This window comes from Ictidomys tridecemlineatus, chromosome 13, assembly GCF_052094955.1.
Source record: "Ictidomys tridecemlineatus isolate mIctTri1 chromosome 13, mIctTri1.hap1, whole genome shotgun sequence".
Classification (NCBI taxonomy): Eukaryota; Metazoa; Chordata; class Mammalia; order Rodentia; family Sciuridae; genus Ictidomys; species Ictidomys tridecemlineatus.
In genome coordinates, this window is record NC_135489.1 from 33359732 (window position 1) to 33365731 (window position 6000).

Sequence of the window (6000 nt, forward strand, 5' to 3'; positions counted from 1 at the left end):
ACCCAAGCATTTTACCTCTAAACTTTCTTGTGTTGCCCCACACATGAACTTTTGGTGGAAACCTTATAGCTAAACCATAAGAGCTCCCTAGCTATGTTTAATAGGAGACTTGCTATTTTTTCTAGGATGCTCTTTCATCTGGCGTTTATCATGAAGACAGAAATGTTGGGTTATTGGTGGGTTTTTATTTCCTCTTTTTAGGTACCTTAATGGGAGAGTCAATGACTTTCTTCTTTCTTGACTGATTCCCCTCCAGAAGAAAGTTACTTTGCTGTTAAATGTTCCGTACTAGGATTATGTCTTTTTGTCTTTAGTTTCTATTGTACCCACTAAAATAATTTTCTAAAATTTCAAGGGAAAGATAAACTGTACTGCTAAAGTATTATAAATATTATAAGCAACTTTGATAGGAATTAAATGTCATTCATACACAGAAGTTTATTGTCATGTATTAAAGTGACTACATGTTACTGAAACTCGTTTACTTAGTAGATTTTATTTTTAACAGGAGGCTGAGGTAGGAGAATCACAAGTTCAAAGCCAGCCTCAGCAACTTTGCAAGACCCTATCAGGAAGTAAAAAATAAAAATAAATAAAAAATAAAAAAGGCTAGTGATGGAGCTCAGTGGTATAATACGCCTGAGTTCAAAGCTGGTACTGCAAAAATAAAAAGAAAATTTATTTAAGATTTTTATTTTTGAAAGCTGACTCTATTAAAAAGAGGAAATTCTCATAACACCATAATATTGGAAGAAAAATACCATACTTTTAAGTGCATACAACATAAATTAAGACCTTTAGCTTTCCTTGTGTTTTTTTGCTTTACACAGAACTATTTTTAAGGAACCTAATCATTTGGTGGTTTCTAATTTGTTTTCCAAGGCCCCTTTCCTGGGTTAAGCCCTCTATCCCCAGGCCTTTAAAATGAAATGCTAACAGACCATTAACTGCAGTGGCACTCGGAGGCCTCTCCATTAGAGCCTCTGCTTTGTTAATTAAAGAGATGCCATCAAGGCAGCAAGGGTCTGAATCATGACCTACCTTTTGAGATCAGTTTGCAAATGTCTCTTGGCTACTTTATGTGCAACTTAACTTTCAAATAAAACCCAGGAAAGAATGAAAAGCTTCCTCTTTCCCCAACGTCTATAAGAATATATAGAACATCTGAAAATGGAATAAAGAGAAGCCTCATTTATCTCTTGTCATTAGGGAAGACAATGCTACAAGATAAGCAGTTTCAGCAAAAGGAAGCAGTCTTTTTCAGTTAATTATTTGAAAGGGAATATTTCAGACTATGGCACGCTCCATGTTTTCTTTATTTTCATTAATTTGGGGTTATGAAATAAAACACACAGAATGCATGAAATACACATGTAGAGTTTAATAAAATACTATAAATATATTCTTCTCTAACATGCCCCCTCCCCTACTAAGTCAGGATATAGAACAATGTATGCAAAACTCCAAAAGTCATCACTATCTTAACTTTTATGGTAACCACTGCCTTTATTGTTTTTTCTTCTCTTTCTTTATTTTTTATTTTTTAATTTTATCACCTAGTTAGGGCTTTCAAAATGAAAATAAAAGTGGTACTAATCTGCCAATTTCTTTGATATTTCATAAAAGGAATAAGACATTAGGTGTTCCTTTGCATCTAATATTTTATGATGCCAATAACATAATTTTAGGATTTTTTGTTCCATATAAACTACTTAATTGCCATATAGTATCTTGTTATTTGAATAGATCACAATTTATTTATGACTAGTATTACTGATGAACATTTTGATCAACTCCAAGTTCTGACTGCTATAAACACTGTTCTTATAAACATGCTTGTTTTGTACCATAGTATGCATGTTTGTGTGTGTGTGTGTGTGTGTGTGTGTGTGTGTGTGTGTGTGTATGGAGAGAGAGAGAGAGAGAGAGAGAGAGAGAGAGAGAGAGAGAGAGAGAGAAAGGGAGATACCTATCCATGGGAGTGCTGGCTCATACACTAAATATTGACAATGGTTTTCCAAAGAGTTTATAGAAATTTATACTGTTACAAATAAAACATGATTTTCTTACTACAATATATACTACTCAGACTTTTGTATTTCATGTGTCTTCATTTGAGCCAATCTGAAGTGTGGGTAGCATTATCTCCTGATACAAATTGCATTCCCTTGATTATCATTAATTTACAATGGCCTTTAATATATTTACTAGGCAGTGGATCTTTTATTGAGAATTTAAATCTTTTGCCTATTTTAAATTGGTGTGCCAAAAATTTTAATATTAATCTATATGAGTCTTCATTTATGTTTGGGCAAATTTTTGTAAGTTATATGTACTACAAATGTTCATTCACATTTACGTAACTTGAGTTTTCACTTTCTTAATGGTGTCTCTTGTAAGCAAAAGTTCTTCATTTTAATGTATACAGATTTGTTGACATTTTTCTATTTAGTGCCTTACATACCTTGTTTAAGAAATTTTTGCATACTGAAATCATGAAACCCACCTGTTATTTGTGAAAGATTCTTTATTTTGTTTTCTTATGTTATTTCTTATGCTAGTTCCCAAAACTTTCATTGTTTTTATCTTATAAATTTAGGTCTATAATATATAAGAAATAATTTTTAATTATGTAAATACATATATAATTTCTGGTATTTTTGTCATATACAATTATTCAACCTTCCTAGATTTATATAAAATGTATTCCTCCTTGTTTTATCATGTCATATGGGCCTTAGTTTTTTCTAAACATGTGGCATTGTCTTTTTCTACACCAATTGTATGTGTCTTAATTTCTATTGATCAAATCTTCCCACATTGTTATCCCAGTATGGCTCATTCTTTACATTTTCTATATGCATGTCAAAAATTAATCTTTTAAGTTTCAAAAGTAAATAATGATGGTAAAACTTTGGGAATTGCAATGAACTTAAATAAAATTAGCTTCTATATAGCAATAATTTTTTTAAATGTCTTCCATTTTATAGTATTCACTTTAATGAACTTCAGCATATTTTGTTAGATTTATTCCTAGGTAACTGACATTTTTTGATCCATAGAAATGACTTATATATGCACAAATAGATAATAGAGCTATTTAGTCTCATTGAAATATTTAATTGATATTTGGAGATAAAATTGATCTTGAATTTGTGATTGCAATCTACTATGTTATCACAATGATTATACTACATTAAATATTTTTTTAGGTTTTCTATAAATTGTGAAATTTCTATAAATATCACTTGTGAATAAAGACATTTTGAAGAATATGTGTGATTAAAATTATTTTTTCCTTGAATGTTGTTCATGAGCCACTTGTGAAGAGATTTGGATACACTTTTCTTTGTGAGAATTTAACCACTAAATCAGTTGTTTTAATGAATATAGCAATATGCATACAACTATCCTTTGTTCAGATAGTCTACTTATCTTTCCAGAAATATATCCACTTTATAGGATTTTTAAAAATTTTTTGGATTTATTTATTTATTTATTATTTTTACCAGTATACTGTAATTAGCGCTTTAAGTCAACAACAACTCTGGTAAATTCAGTCCTGTTATCTGTTTTTATGCCCTCTTATTTTCCCCTGGAGGTTTATCAATTATGTCTTTATAGAGAACAAAATTTTGTTAGATCAGTCTTTTTATGGTGGATTTCTACTTCATAAATCTGCTACTAGTTTTACTTTTTTGCTTAGCACAAATTTAAATTGTTTTGCTGTTCTCTTTCTAACTTCCTGAGATGGATGCTTAGCTCACTGATGTACAACATAAAAAAAAGAATACTTTCCATGAATGGATTTAAAGTTTTGCTCATAGAAGCCCAAATCTGGAAACAACTTAAGTGTCCATAAAGGGGAGATTAGATAAGCATATCCTGTATAGCCACACAATGGATTACACAGCACAAAATAGAATGTTACTATTGACACCTACAACAATGCAGATGAAGCTCAAATAAATTATGTTGAATGAAAGAAGCTAGACAAAACATAATAAATATGTGTGATTCCATTCATATGAAACTCAAGAACAGGCTAAACTAATCTGAGGTGACAGACTCAAACAATGGTTGCCTGTTATGAAAATGTTCTATTATTTTGATTGTGGTAGTGGTTGCATGGATTTATACATTTGTCAAAATTCATTGAATTGCATACCTAAAATCAATGCCTGGCAGTGTAGGTGAAATTTTATCTCCATATAAAATATTATGAAAGAAATACATGAATTACACATTATGCTGTAGTAATGTGATGCACATAGGTAAGAATTACACAGATTTATAATGCTGTCTGCTCTCACTTGTAACTTTTTGTTGATATTAATGCCCTGTTTTGTATTTTAATTTGTTGTTCTTGATCTGTGATGGGATGGGAAATAGAAAACTAAGCACGGGAATTTAGGTGAATGAGTCTCTAGATGGATCCCGCATGTAGAATCTGAGGATTTTAGTAAAGGATTTTTTTGATAAGTGTTTAGAGAATTGCAATTCTTACTTGATAATATGTAGATAGTATATTGTGACCCAGAAAGTACAAATACGTAAGAAGAGAGATAAGGGAATCACTATACATATGCCAGAATGCACATATGAAATATTCTATTTGTTTAACAACAATGAATAAAAAAAACACACACAAGAATGCTGATAATTCCAAGATTCCATTTTGTAGCCTGTTTGATACTTTGAACATTTTTATTAGTCCCTTTTAGGTCAAGAATATTTGTGATTCAAATCCCAACTTTCTAAGGGAAAAAAATCATGTTGCATCCTGATGGTCCCTTTAGATATGATTAGATTTTTATTCTTTTCTTTGTTAGGTACTGAACCAATTGTATTTGCTACCTAAAAGAACTTACTTATCTTTAAGAAATGTTTGCTCTAGGATCACTGAGGTTAAAGGGAAGGCTTTGTTTTATATCTATTTCTTCATTTCCATGTCAAGGTGACATTTTATGTGTTCTGGTTTGAAGATGTAGATTATTGCTGTTTGGGTCATTGGTTTACATGGTTTAATTTGTTGTTGCTGATGTTGTTGTTTGTTTGTTTGTTTTGGATTTTGTTTTATTTTTTTTAGGGGGTTCTTTAATGTATTTTCTCCAACTCTGGAGTCCTATTCTCACCTTCAGGAAAGAAATCCAAAAGCTGTCTTGCATAACAAGTCAGCAAATTCTTAAGTTTATTCTCTGTTCCAAATATTGATGGGACCTTGCTATTTTACCTTGAGGTGACACGACTTCCAAGTGAGGAAACTGAACAAGATGATTGGTATGGCAGCTTCTTTTACATCCATGTGTGCTCTTCACTCCTGAAGATTACTGCAGGTGGACTGAGACCTTGGAAGCCTCTCCTGTCCAGTTTTGTCTTGATGCTAGACCTGGCTCACAATACCGGAAATTACCAACATTTACTGTGAAGAGATTTCCTTGCGTCAGCATTTTCTATTACTTTGTCATGGACTCCTATTACATTCACAGAATGATTTGAGCTTCTGTTTTTTTCCCTTGAGCAAAGAAGAAAATAGAAAAAAAAAAGTGTTTGGTTGGGGGGGGCAATCTTGATATTTGTTATTATGCAGTTTTACTTGTGAAGCATAATTTATAGCCACAAGTCTTCTTTTTTGTATTAGGTGCCACTTCAGATGTCCGATGCTAAACAGAAAGTGCTATAAAAATGTCCGTCCTCCCTCAGAGAGATTCAAATGCTTGACAATAAAGTGAGAAATGGTTTCACATGTAACCTTGGTGCCACTTTCATGGAATATTTATTTGTCAATTATTTTATTCTTAGGCTAGTTTTATGCCTGTATTTTTTTTTTCCTACTGTGACTTCCAACACTCTGGTAACCACATCTCCCTGTAGGCATTTGTGTTTTGATAACATTTCTCTAAGTCCTATCTATTCTTCCATCTACATCCTACTTTCTCTTTGGTTGAAGTCAATTCAAGGAGTGGTCAGAGGGAAAACTTCTGTAACAGGAGGATACAG

At 31.9% G+C, this 6000-nt stretch overlaps 1 long non-coding RNA gene across 9 annotated transcripts in view; it reads left to right on the top strand.

Moving 5' to 3' along the window:
• The window catches only part of LOC110598161 (uncharacterized), a 37578-nt gene extending 31827 nt beyond the window's left edge, over window positions 1–5751 (top strand). For 8 of the 9 annotated variants that reach the window (XR_013429592.1, XR_013429593.1, XR_013429595.1 and 5 more), the window contains one exon: window positions 1–5751. This exon is cut by the window's left edge. This is a non-coding gene — a long non-coding RNA (uncharacterized LOC110598161). The other variant, XR_013429596.1, reaches the window with a different exon arrangement.
• Window positions 5752–6000: the final 249 nt, after the last annotated feature.